The following is a 21482-nucleotide window of genomic DNA, read 5'->3' on the forward strand; positions in this document are numbered from 1 at the left end:
GCAATGTGTTTTGTGGTGTGTTTTTACATATACCCATGCTGGGTGAGAGAAATATCTTGGCAAAAGACAACTTTTCCCATTTTTTTTATACAAAGTTGGCATTTGACCGATATATTTATCTCACCCAGCATGGGTATATGTAAAATGACACCCCAAAACACATTGCCCAACTTCTCCTGAGTACGGCAATACCAGAAGTGTGACACTTTTTTTGCAAAATTTTACAACTGAAAGTGAAAAATGTCAGCAGCAATGAAATACCACCAAGTGAAAGCTCTATTAGTGAGAAGAAAAGGAGGTAAAATTCATTTGGGTGGTAAGTTGCATGACCGAGCAATAAACCGTGAAAGTAGTGTAGTGCAGAAGTGTAAAAAGTGGCCTGGTCATTAAGGGTGTTTAAGCTATGGGGGCTGAAGTGGTTAATAAATGACCCCCCATGGACATATACAACACTGTCTCACTGAGTTACTATACTCATCAGCAAGTAGTGCAAGAAAGGAAAGAGAACTAAGACAATAGAAAGAAGGAGGATAAGAGGATATGGTATGTATAGGGTGTACCAATGAGCAAGACAAAAGAGAATGAGTGGGTGTAAGAGAAGAATCTGATGTTGTGTAATGAGATAGGGAGCGATTTGGCCATATTTTGTTACCATTGACCATGATGCTAATTTTGAGATGTCCTATCTGTTGGAGAGATCTCAGCTTCTTGAGTAGTTTAGATTTATGAGAGGACTGATTGCATCTTATTCTGACCAATGAAATGTCTAGCTGTAATCAGAAGGTTATTGATCATTGGTGATCTCAAGATACAACCTAACTACAATGCAGCTTGGATTAACTAACTTTAAAAAGTTCCATGTTACACCTGGAGCAGATACAAGTACAGTATGTTACATTAGCAAGTTTTGTGTATGTGTTTGGTTTCCTGTAGGTTACGAGTCTATGGTTTCCTGTAAGTTTTCTCATTTCCCTTTTATTGCTCCTCCCTTTAGTTTCAAAGATCTATGCTAATAAACCTCTGAGTCGTGATTTCTCATTGACGATTATACCATCTCTCCATGCACAGATGAAAATGAAACGCAGGCAGGTGCTCTTCAATGCCTAGCTATTATCACGCTGCTGGGCTTTTTATGCTGGCTACAACATTTCCTATCAATTAAGAATCTGCCAAGGGTAATGTCAATTTTACTTCCTCTAAAATGATTCCATAAAAATGATGATGATACTCTATGCATTATTTAGTTGGAAAATGATCTTGACATACTAGACCTACTAGACCAGGGGAGTCTTGCTGCATTACACTTACAACGTATGTGATGTTTTGTTAGTTTCAGTGGGATATGTACATTTGTGGTCTTATTGACCAAATGTTTTACGGACATTGCTTTTGAGGAACTTTCTACCTGTAGCACTCTGTTCTCCAGTCTCTCTTCATATTCATTTACTTGTAGTAAGCTGAGTTTACACAGTCTGTGTGTTGTGCAGAGTCTACATATGTGAAATGAACAGTGCGTTTGTTTTTTGTTTGATTTTTTTTTTTCATGAAGTAAAAATGGCACATTATACTGCAGTATTGATGACTTACACTTTTGCTGTCATTTTCTGCATTACCACATTAAAATATCAAGAAAAGTGCTATTGAAAAAATGAAAACACTTGCAAGTGTATTTCAGGTAGCACAGAATGTTCTGCATGGATCCTATGGTGGGATTTTGTGACTGTGGTATTTTTCCTCTTTTATTAAGTTTTATTAATACAGATATTGTTGGCCTGTCCTTAGGACAGGTCATGAGTATCAGATTGGTGGAGATATGACTTGCGGCAACCCACCCATCAGCTGTTTGAAGGGTGAGTACTGCATCCTTTTTTGTTTACCTGCACACCACCTACTTTGTATTGGTGGTGCAGTATAATAACAGCTGTTGATCCTATTCAAGTGAATGGGGTGGAAGCTCTAATTACACTGCAACGCAGCTACAATGTAGATGGTGTGCAGGTAAACATGAGAGAGGATGCAGTGCTCGCGCTCATTCAAACAGCTGATATTGAGGACCGGCCATGAGGATAGGTCATCAATATCTGTAGCCCAGACAACCGCTTTAACTTCTTATCTTAATAAATTCTGTTTAACTTCTGCACAAATATTTAACAACAAAAATTCTGCTGATACTTTGGAAGCAGCATGCTGAAATTCAGTGCCTAACTTGAGAAACCTGGAAGTAGTGCTACTGAACTGTTTGGTATATTTGCATGCACAAGTCCTAGCAGCAGTCTCTATATATGCATGTGTATATAATGTTTATTACAGTTGGGATGTGTTTAGGTGTGTGTGTATGTATATATATATATATATATATATATATATACACACTGCTCAAAAAAATTAAGGGAACACTTAAACAACACAATGTAACTCCAAGTCAATCACACTTCTGTGAAATCAAACTGTCTACTTAGGAAGCAACACTGAGTGACAATCAATTTCACATGCTGTTGTGCAAATGGGATAGACAACAGGTGGAAATTATAGGCAATCAGCAAGACACCCCCAATAAAGGAGTGGTTCTGCAGGTCGTGACCACAGATCACTTCTCAGTTCCTATGCTTCCTGGCTGATGTTTTGGTCACTTTTGAATGCTGCCGGTGCTTTCACTCTAGTGGTAGCATGAGACGGAGTCTACAACCCACACAAGTGGCTCAGGTAGTGCAGCTTATCCAGGATGGCACATCAATGCGAGCTGTGGCAAGAAGGTTTGCTGTGTCTGTCAGCGTAGTGTCCAGAGCATGGAGGGCGCTACCAGGAGACAGGCCAGTACATCAGGAGACGTGGAGGAGGCCGTAGGAGGGCAACAACCCAGCAGCAGGACCGCTACCTCCGCCTTTGTGCAAGGAGGAACAGGAGGAGCACTGCCAGAGCCCTGCAAAATGACCTCCAGCAGGCCATAAATGTGCATGTGTCTGCTCAAACGGTCAGAAACAGACTCCATGAGGGTGATATGAGGGCCGAACGTCCACAGGTGGGGGTTGTGCTTACAGCCCAACACCGTGCAGGACGTTTGGCATTTTCCAGAGAACACCAATATTGGCAAATTCGCCACTGGCGCCCTGTGCTCTTCACAGATGAAAGCAGGTTTCACACTGAGCACATGTGACAGACGTGACAGAGTCTTGAGACGCCGTGGAGAACGTTCTGCTGCCTGCAACATCCTCCAGCATGACCGGTTTGGCATTGGGTCAGTAATGGTGTGGGGTGGCATTTCTTTGGAGGGCCGAACAGCCTTCCATGTGCTCGCCAGAGGTAGCCTGATTGCAATTAGGTACCGAGATGAGATCCTCAGACCCCTTGTGAGACCATATACTGGTGCGGTTGGCCCTGGGTTCCACCTAATGCAAGACAATGCTAGACCTCATGTGGCTGGAGTGTGTCAGCAGTTCCTGCAAGACGAAGTCATTGATGCTATGGACTGGTGCGCCTGTTCCCCAGACCTGAATCCAATTGAGCACATCTGGGACATCATGTCTCGCTCTATCCACCAACGTTACGTTACACCACAGACTGTCCAGGAGTTGGCAGATGCTTTAGTCCAGGTCTGGGAGATCCCTCAGGAGACCGTCCGCCACCTCATCAGGAGCATGCACAGGCGTTGTAGGGAGGTCATACAGGCACGTGGAGGCCACACACACTACTGAGCCTCATTTTGACTTGTTTTAAGGATATTACATCAAAGTTGGATCAGCCTGTAGTGTGTTTTTCCACTTTAATTTTGAGGGTGACTCCAAATCCAGACCTCCATGGGTTTTAAAAATTTGATTTCCATTTTTTAATTTTTGTGTGATTTTGCTGTCAGCACATTCAACTATGTAAAGAACAAAGTATTTCAGAAGAATATTTAATTAATTCAGATCTAGGATGTGTTATTTTTGTGTTCCCTTTATTTTTTTGAGCAGTGTATATACACTCACCTAAAGAATTATTAGGAACACCATACTAATACGGTGTTGGACCCCCTTTTGCCTTCAGAACTGCCTTAATTCTACGTGGAATTGATTCAACAAGGTGCTGATAGCATTCTTTAGAAATGTTGGCCCATATTGATAGGATAGCATCTTGCAGTTGATGGAGATTTGAGGGATGCACATCCAGGGCACGAAGCTCCCATTCCACCACATCCCAAAGATGCTCTATTGGGTTGAGATCTGGTGACTGTGGGGGCCATTTTAGTACAGTGAACTCATTGTCATGTTCAAGAAACCAATTTGAAATGATTTGAGCTTTGTGACATGGTGCATTATCCTGCTGGAAGTAGCCATCAGAGGATGGATACATGTTCTCATTCTGTTTACGCCAAATTCGGACTCTACCATTTGAATGTCTCAACAGAAATCGAGACTCATCAGACCAGGCAACATTTTTCCAGTCTTCAACAGTCCAATTTTGGTGAGCTCGTGCAAATTGTAGCCTCTTTTTCCTATTTGTAGTGAGATGAGTGGTACCCGGTGGGGTCTTCTGCTGTTGTAGCCCATCCGCCTCAAGGTTGTGCGTGTTGTGGCTTCACAAATGCTTTGCTGCATACCTCGGTTGTAACGAGTGGTTATTTCAGTCAACGTTGCTCTTCTATCAGTTTGAATCAGTCGGCCCATTCTCCTCTGACCTCTAGCATCCACAAGGCATTTTTGCCCACAGGACTGCCGCATACTGGATGTTTTTCCCTTTTCACACCATTCTTTGTAAACCCTATAAATGGTTGTGCGTGAAAATCCCAGTAACTGAGCAGATTGTGAAATACTCAGACCGGCCCGTCTGGCACCAACAACCATGCCAAAATTGCTTAAATCACCTTTCTTTCCCATTCTGACATTCAGTTTGGAGTTCAGGAGATTGTCTTGACCAGGACCACACCCCTAAACGCATTGAAGCAACTGCCATGTGATTGGTTGACTAGATAATTGCATTAATGAGAAATAGAACAGGTGTTCCTAATAATTATTTAGGTGAGTGTATATACTTCTTTGAGATAACCACCCAAAATTGCATTGAAAAATGGTCCTCTAGGGGATTGGTATTCTTGATGGCCAGTATGCCAGAAACACTCTGTAAGTTCTGCTTCTGCTCTACCATGTCCAAATGGTGAAAAATCCCTGCAACTCATCCTAAAATCCTTAGAAATTTACTATTTAAGTCATATTAACAAGTAAAAAAAATAGAATGTGCATCTAATTACGGTAACTTTCAGTGCTCATATAGGCTATTATTATTTATTCCTTAGCCCCCATGCAGGCTTGCTACCATAGTAAAATCTGCCGTATTCAGAGGACCTACTTAATATTACCTTGTTGTATAATCAGAAGCTGTAGGGCTGACACACAGCCCTCTCCAAGAATCTCCAACATTTAAAGGGGTTACTTGAAATATCCTATTTTTTTATCACATGGTATACATGGCAGCATTTGATTCGTGATATATTTTCAAGTTGAGTAATATTTTCTTATTTTAGCACATTCCCTGCATTCAACACAATTTTATGTCCTGGACAGTTTCTTTACACAAAATGCCAATTCTATATATTCTAACCTTGAGAAAATGGCATACAGAGAATATATTTCTAGAAGGTCTTATCTGGGTTTATGTTAGCTACAGGGTCACCCCCTCGACAGTTTTTCTTTATCAACTGTATCCTTTACAACTTACATGTACTGGCCCATGAACAAGATTTATCACCTATCCAGAGAATTAATGATAAATGTATGTTCATTGGGGGTCTGAGAACAGGGCTCTCCAAGTGCCATGTGTAGATGGATTGCCATCAACGCTCTATTCACTTCTAAGGGACTGCCAAGGATAGACAATCTCAGCAGTCCCACAGATAGTATAAGGAGCAGTGGTCATGCATGCTACTGCTTGGGGACTCGGTGACTCCCATTCTCATGATCTGAGGAGTCCCAGCTGACAGTCCCCTAGTGAGGCACTTATGTTAAAGGGACACTGACAGGCCCAATAAGCATAATTAGCTGTATATATGCATGCACAGGTCTTCCATTGAGTATTAAAAACATATAAGTCTAACCCCTGTCCACCTTATGAATACTGCAAAATGATGTTTTATAACCTGATGTAATCTCTCGTCTTTCTGCCCAAGGTGCAGTGTTTCAGCTTCACTTCTGCCCAGCCAGCCTCCCCCAACTGCCGTTTTGAAGCGCCGCCCACCTCATCAATATTCACTTCGCTGGGTGGCTTCTGCTATCCCCGATGTTCCGAGATCCGGCGCATGCCCAATAGAAAGCTATGGGTGCCGGGCGCATGCGCAGAAGCTGAAAGTGAGTCCGATGCCCATAGCTTTCTATTGGGCATGCGCCCGGATCTCGGAACGTCGGGGACAGCAGAAGACGCCCAGCGAAGTGAATATTGATGAGCTGGGCGGCGCTTCAAAACGGCGGTTGGGGGAGGCTGGCTGGGCAGAAGTGAAGCTGAAACTCCGCCCCTTGGGCAGAAAGATGAGCGATTACATCAGGTTATAAAACATCATTTTGAAGTATTCATAAGGTGGACAGGGGTTAGACTTATGTTTTTAATACTCAATGGAAGACCTGTGCATGCATATATACAGCTAATTATGCTTATTGGGCCTGTCAGTGTCCCTCATATCAAGATTAATGTTCACCTTCGTAACAATTTACTGGATCTGTTTTTCACTCTCGTATATAATCCTATTAAAATGAATGAGGTGTTCCATTTTTAATGATTAGATTTATATGTGCAGAATAGAATGTTGAACAATTTTGTAATATACATATATTCATACAGTAGCCTCTCCCTTAAGAAAAATAAAACAATTTTAGTCCTATAAAATGCGTCCACAGGAGAGCTGGAGGGGACTATATATCGTGTCAGTCATGTGAGCTGTCATGTGACCCTCCCAAGTATCTTGTGATTTGGATTACAGTTAACTGCTCAGGTATCTATCAGGGAAAAAGTAGTGTATTGACGAGCAGAACACGTACAGTATATACAATATTATTACCTACAGCATCTCATTATGTCTGTCAGTGTCTGTGTGGAAGCAGATCTGTGTGTTTTTTAAAACTAAGCTTTATTAACAACCATGACATCACCTACAGACAGAAGGCCATTTTACAACATCACCTAGAGGCAGGCGGCAATTTAGCGACTGTAATAATTACAATAAAATCATGATTCAACAACTAGTCCTATTTACTTATCACATGAATGTGTCCTGTCTGCTGACCAAGCACATGTATGTCATGTAACACTTTTGCTTACTGAATGCCAGGGATCACATGATCAATGCCATGTTTCAGTTAGGCCATGGATACCTTACACAGGACTGATACATGGGCTATACCATTCTACTGCATATAGGGGTCAACTGCCTGATATAAGAAAGCTATGTATGTAGAATTTTAACTATAAATATATATATATATATATATATATATATATATATATATATTGAGGGGTTTCACTCTGGTAGATAGGGTAAGCGAACGCAGTACAGAGGCAAAATACAAGTTCTTAACTCAAACTTCAGTGTTTATTCACACGTGCGACAGTTACATAAAACAACACGTCACTTTGCAGTCTTTGGTGTTAATTCACACACAAATGGAAAGTTCAATTTGCACAGAACAACATGTCACTTTGTAGTCTTTGGTGTTAATTCACGAACAATGGAAAGTTTAATTTGCACAAGTCACCTTGTTGGCAGTTCTGCCTCCAGTAGTCCACATCAGGCTTTAGGGGGCCTGCTTCCCTTCCAGTTCGGCAAAAAAACTTCAGATCCCAACACAGAGACCTCCTGAGCTCCACTCTTAGACAGAGGTAATCCTCCCCACCTGGCAGTGCTGGCTGTTTTTTATGCCTGGCAAAACCCGGCCTGGAACATTGGGAGTAGTCATCCACCCAGCACTTTGACTACTCCCAGTAAGAGCCGTCCCGAAACAGCTATTACAGCTATACTAATTATCAAGGTGTCAACAGCAACTGCTGCTGACACATAAAACCGGCTCTTACTCAACCGAGGCCAGGAACTTCGGTGACACGCACCTATCATCCACGATTATTCCTTGTACGACCTTACAATATATATTAAAAAATTGTAAGGTTTCTATACACAAATAAAAAATAAAAACTAGAATACTCCTTTAAGCTTTAGATCTATTTCTCTATGGAAATGTGACTAGTGGGCAAATAGTAACCATTACATTCAGGAAAAATATGACAGGAAACACCATTTTGTCATCCATGATTGGAATTGAAAAATATACCAGTAGGTGAGATCTGATTTTGAAGAATTTTGTTGGGGAGGAAACCGTATAGCAGAAAAGGCATGAACAGTGATGGCCAGTTCGCATTGTTCGCCCGCGAACACATGCGGGCTGCCATCTTTTCTCACAATTGCCTGTGCGCGAGCCGGTCTGAAATCAAATGCAGTCAGCGGAAGAAGGCAGTTCTGAGAACAGCCCGATGAAGGCCCCCGGCGGCTGTTCTCGGTACTGCCTGCTCCCGGTGACCACATTTGATTTCAGACCGGCTCCCGGCACAGGCACAGGTAAGGGCTTACCTGTGCCTCGCCGGACTTCTGAGAAAAGATGGCAGCCCGCATGTGTTCGCGGGCGAACAATGCGAACTGGCCATCACTGGGCATGAATAATGGCAGTATCCTGGATAGAGCCAGTGTCATTGCTTTAAATAAAGATAGGGATCAACTACTTCATAGATTCAATATAAATAGGAATTCACATCAGCATTGTGTTTTCTACAGTGTACAGTCTAGAATTCAAACAAATATGTCAAAGTCTACATAATCTTACCAACCTCAAAATATGAATCTGCTTTGGAAAAAGTTCTGCAAACTAGAAATACATTTGTCACAAGAAGAGCTCCTGCTATCAAAAAGAAAGCATCACCTATAAATTTTTACAGTAGAGGAGCTTCACAATACATTAATTGCAACACATCTCATGTTATATATCTGATCACATGTTCCATTTGCAGATTACAAAATGCTGTATATACAACCAGTAGTTTAAAGAGACCTTTCATCAGTTTTGACATGGGCTAATTATGTTATAACCTTGTAGGGCGGCCCCCACTGATGCCATGGGTGTATTTTTATTTTCAACCCCTCCCTCCGTTTATCTGCTGTGGCCCCCCCGATGATTTGGCGCGCTGTATTATAATGAGCATTAAACTCGCAACGGGGAGGAGATTCCGTCTTCTGCTGTGGGCGTCTCCTTCTCCCTGGCTGTGAGCGTGATCCAATTAGAGCGAATCGCCCACAGCCAGGGAGAAGGAGCGAGATTCCTTCTCCCTGGCTGTGAGCGGTCCGCTCTGATTGGATTGCGCTCACAGCCAGGGAGAAGGAGACGCCCACAGCAGAAGACTGAATCTCCTCCCCGTTGCAAGTTTAATGCTCATTATAATACAGCGCGCCAAATCATCGGGGGCCACAACGGTTAAACTGGGAGGAGGGGAGGTTTAAAAAAAAAATACACCCATGGCATCAGTGGGGGCTGCCCTACAAGGTTATACCATAATTAGCCTATGTCAAAACTAATGAAAGGTCCTCTTTAACCCCTTTAGGACACAGCCTTATTTCACCTTAAGGACCAGGCTATTTTTTGCAAATCTGACCAGTGTCACTTTAAGTGGTGATAACTTTAAAACGCTTTGACTTATCCAGGCCATTCTGAGATTGTTTTTTCATCACATATTGTACTTCATGACACTGGTAAAATGAAGTAAAAAATAATAATTTTTATTTATAATAAAATACCAAATTTACCCAAAAAATTAAAAAAATTGCAAATTTCCAAGTTTTAATTTCTCTACTTCTATAATATATAGTAATACCTCCAAAAATAGTTATTACTTTACATTCCCCATATGTCTACTTCATGTTTGGATCATTTTGGGAATGATATTTTATTTTTTTGGGATGTTACATGGCTTAGAAGTTTAGAAGCAAATCTTGAAATTTTTCAGAAATTTTCAAAAACCCAATTTTTAGGGACCAGTTCAGGTCTGAAGTCACTTTGCGAGGCTTACGTAATAGAAACCACCCAAAAATGACCCAATTCTAGAAACTACACCCTCAAGGTATTCTAAACTGATTTTTACTAACTTTGTTAACCCTTCAGGTGTTCCACAAGAATTAATGGAAAATAGAGATACAATTTCAAAATTTCACTTTTTTGGCAGATTTTCCATTTTAATCATTTTTTTCCAGTTACAAAGCAAGGGTTAACAGCCAAACCAAACTCAATATTTATGGCTCTGATTCTGTAGTTTACAGAAACACCCCATATGTGGTCGTAGACTGCTGTACGGGCACACGGTAGGACGCAGAAGGAAAGGAATGCCATATGTTTTTTGAAAGGCAGATTTTGCTGGACTGTTTTTTTTTACACCATGTCCCATTTGAAGCCCCCCTGATGCACCCCTAGAGTAGAAACTCTATAAAAGTGACCCCATCTAAGAAACTAAACCCCACAAGGTATTCAAAACAGATTTTACAAATGTTGTTAACCCTTTAGGTGTTCCACAGGAGTTATTGGCAAATGGAGATGAAATTTCTAAATTTAAATTTTTGGGCAAATTTTCAATTTTAATCAATTTTTTCCAGTAACAAAGCAAGGGTTAACAGCCAAACAAAACTCAATATTTATTGCCCGGATTCTGTAGTTTACAGAAACACCTCATATGTGGAAGGCAGATTTTGCTGGACTGGTTTTTTTTGACACCATGTCCCATTTGAAACCCCCTGATGCACCCCTAGAGTAGAAACTCCAAAAAAGTGACCCCATTTTAGAAACTATGGGATAGGGTGGAAGTTTTGTTGGTACTAGTTTAGGGTACATATGATTTTTGGTTGCTCTATATTACACTATTTGTTGAGTAATGACAAGAAATAGCTGTTTTGCCACCGTTTTTATTTTTTGTTATTTACAACATTCATCTGACAGGTTAGATCATGTGGTATTTTTATAGACCAGGTTGTCACGGACACGGCGATACCTAATATGTATACTTTTTATTTATTTATGTAAGTTTTACACAATGATTTAATTTTTGAAGCAAAAAAAATCATGTTTTTGTGTTTCCATAGTCTGAGAGCCATAATTTTTTCAGTTTTTGGGCGATTACCTTGGGTAGGGTATGATTTTTGCAGGATGAGATGAAGTTTTTTTTTTTTTTTTAAACAAATCTTTATTGTCGTTGAGCCAAATTGATGAACAGATACATGTCAATTACAATAATTGCAGAACATGAATCGTTATACATGTACATTATTACTTACACTTATAAGCATTGCATTTAGGTGTTGGTACAACAATTTTTATTGTTTACACCCCCCCTCCCCCTACTGTATGGAGAGGATACAGTAACCGCCCCATCCCCATCATTTTGACCAGGTGGCACCTCCCCATCAGAGACAGGGGCAATCTTTGCCACCTATCAAGGTCACATTTGATTTTGGGTGATCAGTGGGGGGTAATTCAGTTGATAGATAGAGTGTGGCGACTTCGCTATTTTGATATCCAGATAGGTGATTTGAGATTTAGCTTGTGACAGCCCTATCCCAGCAGGAGAAACCCAGGTACGTTTATTGTCCTGGCCTAGCGGCAATAGCTCACATTTAGAGGTATTGACTTTGTACCCAGAGTACCTCCCAAACCCTTCCAGAGTCTCAAAAATCTTTCCTATATGATCCCCTGGCCTTGCCAGAAATAGTATGACATCATCCGCGAATAGCGCAGCTTTCACCTGGGTTTTCCCAATTCGAATGCCCTCAAAAGCATTAGAATTACATAACTCTCTGGCTAGTGGTTCCAGTGCTAGGTTGAATAGAAGGGGGGACAAGGGGCAGCTTTGGCGCGTCCCCTTCTGCAAGCTAAAGGGTTTAGACAAGAAGCCCTGTGTGTATACCCTGGCCATTGGTTTGTGATAAAGCTGAGGCAAAAAGACCCTGAACGCGCCCGTGAATCCCATCTTATCCAGGACTGCCTCCAGCCATGCCCACCTAACATTATCAAAAGCTTTTTCAGCATCTAATGTAAGCATGGCTGGAGCCTTTCCCTCCTCCGGGGCATGTTGTATTCTGTCCAAAACTGTTAGCACTGTCCGAATATTTGTCACTGCGGATCTTCCCTGAACAAATCCCACTTGTTCATGCCCAATTACATGGGGTAATATCTTGGCCAAACGATCTGCTATTATCTTGGATAGGATTTTAGCATCCACGTTAATTAGGCGAAAATGGACCTGTACGACCCTGGTAATAATGGGTCTTTCCCCGGTTTAGGAAGTAATTATGATGTAAGACATATTATCCTATCTAATGTTGATTGTCCTTTAAGAACTTCATTAACCACCTCAGCCCCCAGTGCTTAAACACCCTGAAAGACCAGGCCACTTTTTACACTTCTGACCTACACTACTTTCATTGTTTATTGCTCGGTCATGCACTTACCACCCAAATGAATTTTACCTCCTTTTCTTCTCACTAATAGAGCTTTCATTTGGTGGTATTTCATTGCTGCTGACATTTTTATTTTTTTTGTTATTAATCGAAATTTAACGATTTTTTTGCAAAAAAATGACATTTTTCACTTTCAGTTGTAAAATTTTGCAAAAAAAACGACATCCATATATAAATTTTGCTCCAAATTTATTGTTCTACATGTCTTTGATAAAAAAAAAATGTTTCGGTAAAAAAAAAAAATGGTTTGGGTAAAAGTTATAGCGTTTACAAACTATGGTACAAAAATGTGAATTTCCGCTTTTTGCAGCAGCTCTGACTTTTTGAGCACCTGTCATGTTTCCTGAGGTTCTACAATGCCCAGACAGTACAAACACCCCACAAATGACCCCATTTCGGAAAGTAGACACCCTAAGGTATTTGCTGATGGGCATAGTGAGTTCATAGAACTTTTTATTTTTTGTCACAGGTTAGCGGAAAATGATGATTTTTTTTTTTGATTTTTTTTTTCTTACAAAGTCTCTTATTCCACTAACTTGTGACAAAAAATAAAAAGTTCTATGAACTCAGTATGCCCATAACGAAATACCTTGGGGTCTCTTCTTTCCAAAATGGGGTCACTTGTGGGGTAGTTATACTGCCCTGGCATTCTAGGGGCCCAAATGTGTGGTAAGGAGTTTGAAATCAAATTCTGTAAAAACTAACCAGTGAAATCCGAAAGGTGCTCTTTGTAATATGGGCCCCTTTGCCCACCTAGGCTGCAAAAAAGTGTCACACATCTGGTATCTCCGTACTCAGAGAAGTTGGGGAATGTGTTTTGGGGTGTCATTTTACATATACCCATGCTGGGTGAGAGAAATATCTTGGCAAAAGACAACTTTTCCCATTTTTTTATACAAAGTTGGCATTTGACCAAGATATTTATCTCACCCAGCATGGGTATATGTAAAAAGACACCCCAAAACACATTCCTCAACTTCTCCTGAATACAGAGATACCAGATGTGTGACACTTTTTTGCAGCCTAGGTGGGCAAAGGGGCCCATATTCCAAAGAGCACCTTTCGGATTTCACTGGTCATTTTTTACAGAATTTGTTTTCAAACTCCTTACCACACATTTGGGCCCCTAGAATGCCAGGGCAGTAAAACTACCCCACAAGTGACCCCATTTTGGAAAGAAGACACCCCAAGGAATTCCGTGAGGGGCATGGCGAGTTCCTAGAATTTTTATTTTTTGTCACAAGTTAGTGGAAAATGATGATTTTTTTTTTTTTTTTTCATACAAAGTCTTATATTCCACTAACTTGTGACAAAAAATAAAAATTTCTATGAACTCACTATGCACATCAGCGAATACCTTGGGGTCTCTTCTTTCCAAAATGGGGTCACTTGTGGGGTAGTTATACTGGCCCTGGCATTCTAGGGCCCAAATGTGTGGTAAGGAGTTTGAAATCAAATTCTGTAAAAACTGACCAGTGAAATCCGAAAGGTGCTCTTTGGAATATGGGCCCCTTTGCCCACCTTGGCTGCAAAAAAGTGGTCACACATGTGTATCTCCGTATTCAGGAGAAGTTGAGGAATGTGTTTTGGGGTGTCTTTTTACATATACCCATGCTGGGTGAGATAAATATCTTGGTCAAATGCCAACTTTGTATAAAAAAATGGGAAAAGTTGTCTTTTGCCAAGATATTTCTCTCACCCAGCATGGGTATATGTAAAAAGACACCCCAAAACACATTCCCCAACTTCTCCTGAGTACGGAGATACCAGATGTGTGACACTTTTTTGCAGCCTAGGTGGGCAAAGGGGCCCATATTCCAAAGAGCACCTTCGGATTTCACTGGTCAGTTTTTACAGAATTTGAATTCAAACTCCTTACCACACATTTGGGCCCCTAGAATGCCAGGGCAGTATAACTACCCCACAAGTGACCCCATTTTGAAAGAAGAGACCCCAAGGTATTCGCTGATGGCATAGTGAGTTCATTGAAGTTTTTATTTTTTGTCACAAGTTAGTGGAATATGAGACTTTGTATGAAAAAATAAAATAAAAAAAAAATCATCATTTTCCCTAACTTGTGACAAAAAATAAAAAATTCTAGGAACTGCCATGCCCCTCACGGAATACCTTGGGGTGTCTTCTTTCCAAAATGGGGTCACTTGTGGGGTAGTTATACTGCCCTGGCATTTTCCAGGGGCCCTAATGTGTGGTAAGTAGGTAAATGACCTGTGAAATCCGAAAGGTGCTCTTTGGAATGTGGGCCCCTTTGCCCACCTAGGCTGCAAAAAAGTGTCACACATGTGGTATCGCCGTATTCAGGAGAAGTTGGGGAATGTGTTTTGTGGTGTCATTTTACATATACCTATGCTGGGTGAGAGAAATATCTTGGCAAAAGACAACTTTTCCCATTTTTTTATATAAAGTTGGCATTTGACCAAGATATTTATCTCACCCAGCATGGGTATATGTAAAATGACACCCCAAAACATATTCCCCAACTTCTCCTGAATACGGAGATACCACATGTGTGACACTTTTTTGCAGCCTAGGTGGGCAATGGTGCCCAAATTCCTTTTAGGAGGGCATTTTTAGACATTTGGATACCAGACTTCTTCTCACGCTTTGGGGCCCCTAAAATGCCAGGGCAGTATAAATACCCCACATGTGACCCCATTTTGAAAAGAAGACACCCCAAGGTATTCAATGAGGGGCATGGCGAGTTCATATAAAAAAAAAAATTTTGGCACAAGTTAGCGGAAATTGATTTTTTTGATTTTGTTCTCACAAAGTCTCCCTTTCCGCTAACTTGGGACAAAAATTTCAGTCTTTCATGGACTCAATATGCCCCTCAGCGAATACCTTGGGGTGTCTTCTTTCCAAAATGGTGTTATTTGTGGGGTGTTTGTACTGCCCTGGCATTTGAGGGTCTCCGCAATCATTACATGTATGCCCAGCATTAGGAGTTTCTGCTATTCTCCTTATATTGAGCATACAGGTAATAAGATTTTTTTTTCCGTTCAGCCTCTGGGCTGAAAGAAAAAAATGAACGGCACAGATTTCTTCATTCGCATCGATCAATGTGGATGAAAAAATCTCTGCCAAAAAAAGAAAAAGGAGGGGAAAGGCGTCTGCCAGGACATAGGAGCTCCGCCCCCAACATCCATACCCACTTAGCTCGTATGCCCTGGCAAACCCGATTTCTCCATTCACATCAATCGATGTGGATGAATAAATCATTGCCGGGATATTTTTTTTTATATATACAAAGTGTTTGCCAAAGTATATGAACACCGCCACCTCCTCAGCTCATATGCCTCGGCAAACGTATCTTTTACTGCAGAGGAGAAATCTCGTCTTGCAGCGCCGCATACACCGACTTGCGTGTAATCTGACAGCAGCGCAATGCTTCTGTCCGAATGCACATCAGTGCTGCAGCTAGTCGATCGTTTGGTCCACCTGAAAGGTAAAAAAAAACAAAACAAAAAAGAAAAAAACCAGGCCGCAACGCAATAACTTTATTAACTTTAGAACAGAACATATTAACTTTTTTTTAACTTTTTTAACTTTTTTACTTACCGGTAATTTTTTTTTTGTTTAGTTTTTTTACCTTTATAGAACAAACCTCTCCTTCCCCATGGGACAATGTGCAAAGCGCAAATCGCCCAAAGATGTGCAAAGTACGTTATGCACTTTATCCCAGGTGAAAGGAGAGGTTTGCAGCAGCTGTGAGTAAAAGGGCCCTAATAGCCCTGTGTGCCTGTCCTGTGAGATGCAATCCCTATGCTAGGTGTACCTGTGTGTGGTACTTCCGGAAACACTCACCAAAGCATAGGGCAGGGTGGTCAGGACAGTCAGGACAGAAATAGCGGGTGTCACGCCTTATTCCACTCCTGCTACAGACACGACATCTTTTTCGGGGTGACGGTTGGGTTGAGGTACCAGGAACGACACTGGGGAAATGTCGCTCGTGTAGACGGCTAACTACACTGGTGGATGGGGCCACGGAACCTCCTGGGTAAAGGAGGTTCTCGATGATCTCTTCCTGGAATTTGAGGAAGGATCGTGTTCTCCCAGCCTTACTGTAGAGAACAAAACTATTGTACAGCGCCAATTGAATTAAATATACAGACACCTTCTTATACCAGCGTCTGGTTCTGCGGGAAACTAAATACGGAGACAACATCTGGTCATTGAAGTCCACCCCTCCCATGAGCGCATTATAGTCGTGGACATAGAGGGGCTTTTCAATGACACGGGTTGCTCGCTCAATTTGGATTGTCGTGTCTGCGTGAATGGAGGAGAGCATGTAAACGTCACGCTTGTCACTCCATTTCACCGCGAGCAGTTCTTCGTTACACAAGGCAGCCCTCTCCCCCCTTGCAAGACGGGTGGTTACAAGCCATTGGGGGAAGCCCACGCGACTAGTTCGCGCGGTGTCACAGGCGCAAATCCGTTCTAGAAACAAATGCCTAAAGAGGGCCACACTTGTGTAAAAATTGTCCACATAAAGATGGTACCCCTTGCCGAATAAGGGTGACACCAAGTCCCAGACTGTCTTCCCACTGCTCCCCAGGTAGTCAGGGCAACCGACCGGCTCCAGGGTCTGATCTTTTCCCTCATAGATCCGAAATTTGTGGGTATAGCCTGTGGCCCTTTCACAGAGCTTATACAATTTGACCCCATACCGGGCACGCTTGCTTGGGATGTATTGTTTGAAGCCAAGGCGCCCGGTAAAATGTATTAGGGACTCGTCTACGCAGATGTTTTGCTCGGGGGTATACAAATCTGCAAATTTCTGGTTGAAATGGTCTATGAGGGGCCGAATTTTGTGGAGCCGGTCAAAAGCTGGGTGGCCTCTGGGACGGGAGGTGGTGTTGTCGCTAAAATGCAGGAAACGGAGGATGGCCTCAAATCGTGCCCTGGACATAGCAGCAGAGAACATGGGCATGTGATGAATCGGGTGCGTGGACCAATATGACCGCAATTCATGCTTTTTAGTTAGACCCAAGTTGAGGAGAAGGCCCAAAAAAAATTTTAAGTTCGGAAACTTGGACTGGTTTCCACCGGAAAGGCTGGGTATAAAAGCTTCCCGGGTTGGCGGATATAAATTGTGTGGCATACCGGTTTGTCTCTGCCACGACTAAGTCCAAGAGCTCCGCAGTCAAGAACAGCTCAAAAAATCCCAGGCCGAACCGATTTGAGCCGTCTCAACCCAACTCCAGACTGGGCGGTGAAAGGGGGAACTACAGGTGCGGCTGAAGTTGGTGACTGCCAATCAGGGTTTGCCAGCACCTCAGGGATTCTAGGGGCTCTACGGGCCTGTCTGTGCGGTGGCTGCGACGGGGTAACTACTGCACGTGCCACCGTACCAGCTTCAACTGCCCTTCTGGTGCTCGCCACGTCACCATGTTGTACGGCAGTGCTGGTACTAGGTCCAGGGAGGGCTGCGCTGCTGGTGTATGCCTCACCACGTGATCCGGCAGCGACAGCCCCACTCTGCTGCTCTTGAAGCGGATCCTGCGTAACCTGTGGTCTAGCGACACGGGGCCGGGTACGCCTGGTGCTGCCAGGGACCTCAACCTCCTCGTCCGAACTTTGGGTCAGAGAGCCACTGCTTTCCACAGGTTCATATTCTGACCCGCTAGATTCGTCAGATGAGGGTTCCCACTCCTCATCCGACTGGGTCAGAATCCTGTAGGCCTCTTCAGAAGAAAACCCCCTGTTTGACATTTTGGACTACTAAATTTAGGGGTATTCCCTGAGACTACCCAAGAAAAAAAGCAAACCTGTCTTACAAAGGGGAGGCTAGCGAAGTACCGGAGGCCGCTGCGGTTGATAAAAAATATCAAAACTGATTTTTTTATCGCCGCAGTGCGTGTAAAATGAATGTGCAGTGATCAAAAAAATATATATTTTTTGTCACTGCGGTGGGGGCGGGCGTGGGTGAACGCACGTGTGGGGCGACCGATCAGGCCTGATCGGCAAACACTGCGTTTTGGGTGGAGGGCGAGCTAAGGTGACACTAATACTATTATAGATCTGACCGTGATCAGTTTTGATCACTTACAGATACTATAAAAGTACAAATGCTGATTAGCGATACGCTAATCAGCGAATAAAAGTGACTGGCGGTGCGGTGGGGTGGGGCGCTAACTGACGCTAACTACCTAACCAAGGGGCCTAAACTATCCCTAAAACCTAACAGTCAATACCAGTGAAAAAAAAAAAGTGACAGTTTACACTGATCACTTTTTTTCCTTTCACTAGTGATTGACAGGGGCGATCAAAGGGGTGATCAAAGGGTTAATTGGGGTGCAGGGGGGTGATCTGGGGCTAAGGTGTAGTGTTTGGTGTACTCACAGTTCAGTCTGCTCCTGTGCTGGATCCAACCAACGAAAAGGACCAGCAGAGGAGCAGACAAGCCATATAACAGATCATATTTACTAATATGATCTGTTATATGACTTGTGATTGGATTTTTTGAAAATCGCCAGCCTGCCAGCAACGATCATTGGCTGGCAGGCTGGTGACGAACTTGTTTTTTTAATTTTGCCGGCCCGCGATGCGCATGCGCGGGCCGGCTTTGAGCGAAATCTCGCGTCTCGCGAGATGACGCGTATATGCGTGATTGTGCGCAGCGCTGCCACCTCCGGAACGCGAATCTGCGTACAGCGGTCCGGAGGTGGTTAAACAAGGCTAACATAACCGGTAAGACTTGATTCGACAGAGCTTTATAATATTCCCCAGTAAATCCATCTGGGCCTGGCGCTTTTGAGTTACTGAACTGTTTAACCACACCCTGAAGTTCCGACAGGGAAATGTCAGAATTCAGGGCTAGGAGTTGTTCAGCTTTCAGCCTGGGAAGCCGTACTTTGTCCAGAAGGGAATCGGTCATGTCAACTTGACCGTCATCTTTGTATAAATTTTCATAGAACTCTACCACTATCGAATTGATTTCAGCTGGATTATGAACCGACTTCCCCTCAGAGTTCATTAGACAGTTAATTAATAGATGTTGCCTAAGACCTTTCGCAAGATTGGCCAGTAGCTTCCCAGACTTATTGCCAAACTTGTACAACCTGGCCTCAAACTCCGTGCTCCTCAGCGACTCTCTGTCCAGCGAATAAAAGTGACTGCGGTGCGGTGGGGTGGGCGCTAACTGACGCTAACTACCTAACCAAGGGGCCTAAACTATCCCTAAAACCTAACAGTCAATACCAGTGAAAAAAAAAAAGTGACAGTTTACACTGATCACTTTTTTTCCTTTCACTAGTGATTGACAGGGGCGATCAAAGGGGTGATCAAAGGGTTAATTGGGGTGCAGGGGGGTGATCTGGGGCTAAGGTGTAGTGTTTGGTGTACTCACAGTTCAGTCTGCTCCTGTGCTGGATCCAACCGACGAAAAGGACCAGCAGAGGAGCAGACAAGCCATATAACAGATCATATTTACTAATATGATCTGTTATATGACTTGTGATTGGATTTTTTGAAAATCGCCAGCCTGCCAGCCAATGATCGTTGCTGGCAGGCTGGTGACGAACTTGTTTTTTTAATTTTGCCGGCCCGCGATGCGCATGCGCGGGCCGGCTTTGAGCGAAATCTCGCGTCTCGCGAGATGACGCGTATATGCGTGATTGTGCGCAGCGCTGCCACCTCCGGAACGCGAATCTGCGTACAGCGGTCCGGAGGTGGTTAAACAAGGCTAACATAACCGGTAAGACTTGATTCGACAGAGCTTTATAATATTCCCCAGTAAATCCATCTGGGCCTGGCGCTTTTGAGTTACTGAACTGTTTAACCACACCCTGAAGTTCCGACAGGGAAATGTCAGAATTCAGGGCTAGGAGTTGTTCAGCTTTCAGCCTGGGAAGCCGTACTTTGTCCAGAAGGGAATCGGTCATGTCAACTTGACCGTCATCTTTGTATAAATTTTCATAGAACTCTACCACTATCGAATTGATTTCAGCTGGATTATGAACCGACTTCCCCTCAGAGTTCATTAGACAGTTAATTAATAGATGTTGCCTAAGACCTTTCGCAAGATTGGCCAGTAGCTTCCCAGACTTATTGCCAAACTTGTACAACCTGGCCTCAAACTCCGTGCTCCTCAGCGACTCTCTGTCCTTTTCACACTTCTCAAACTTCTGGCTCTCCTCCACCCACCTCTTTTTATTACCCTCCGTTAGGTCTAGGTTAAAGCTAATATAGGCCTGTCTGATCCTCTGGCTTGCTTGGCTTGACAAGGTTTGGGCCTTCTTTTTGAGCCCTGATACATATCCCATGATTTTCCCCCTTATGACTGCCTTTGATGCATTCCAAAACAAGCTAGGAATCTCCAAATGCACTATATTGTCAGCTTTGTATTCTTCCCACCAGATGATTAGCTTATCTATAAACTCTTCTCTGGAACATAAATGTGAAGGGAAGCGCCATATATAATCTGGGCCTCTAGGAAATGTGTCCGCCAGGACTAGAACAACCGGTGCACGATCTGAAATTACAATGTCACCAATGTCTGTCAGCTCCACTCTATGCACCAGAGAATGAGGTATCAGAATGTAGTCTATTCGAGACCATGAATTTTGTGAGTGGGAGTAGAAGGTATAACTCCTTTCATCTGGGTGATGTTGGCGCCACGGATCAATGAGCCCCACTCCCTCCATTAATGACTTCAATGCTCGGTCTTGGGGTACTTCCGCCCCCACCTTGTCCCCAGCTTTTTTTCTATCCTCAATCCCGTGGGCTACCGCATTGAAGTCTCCACCCACTATCTTGTTGTTACAGGTATCCCCTAACAATTTAATCTCCACCTCCCTGAAGAAAGGTGCATTCCCCATGTTTGGGCCATATTATAAATGCTATACTGGGTCTCCTGGACCTGCAGCAGTACCTGCACCCATCTGCCCTGGGAGTCAGCGAAGTGTTGCAAAACCACACTATTCAATTGTTTATTGATCAAGATCAATACCCCCGCTTTTTG

At 43.0% G+C, this 21482-nt stretch overlaps 1 protein-coding gene across 1 annotated transcript in view; it reads left to right on the forward strand.

Moving 5' to 3' along the window:
* Nucleotides 1-1039: 1039 nt before the first annotated feature.
* Nucleotides 1040-21482, forward strand: part of CARD11 (caspase recruitment domain family member 11) — a 128024-nt gene continuing 107581 nt past the window's right edge. Inside the window, exon 1 of the mRNA XM_040440681.1 lies at nucleotides 1040-1175. The gene's annotated coding sequence lies outside the window, so the exon portion shown is untranslated. The remainder of the gene's footprint in view (nucleotides 1176-21482) is intronic.

This window comes from Bufo bufo, chromosome 7, assembly GCF_905171765.1.
Source record: "Bufo bufo chromosome 7, aBufBuf1.1, whole genome shotgun sequence".
Classification (NCBI taxonomy): domain Eukaryota; kingdom Metazoa; phylum Chordata; class Amphibia; order Anura; family Bufonidae; genus Bufo; species Bufo bufo.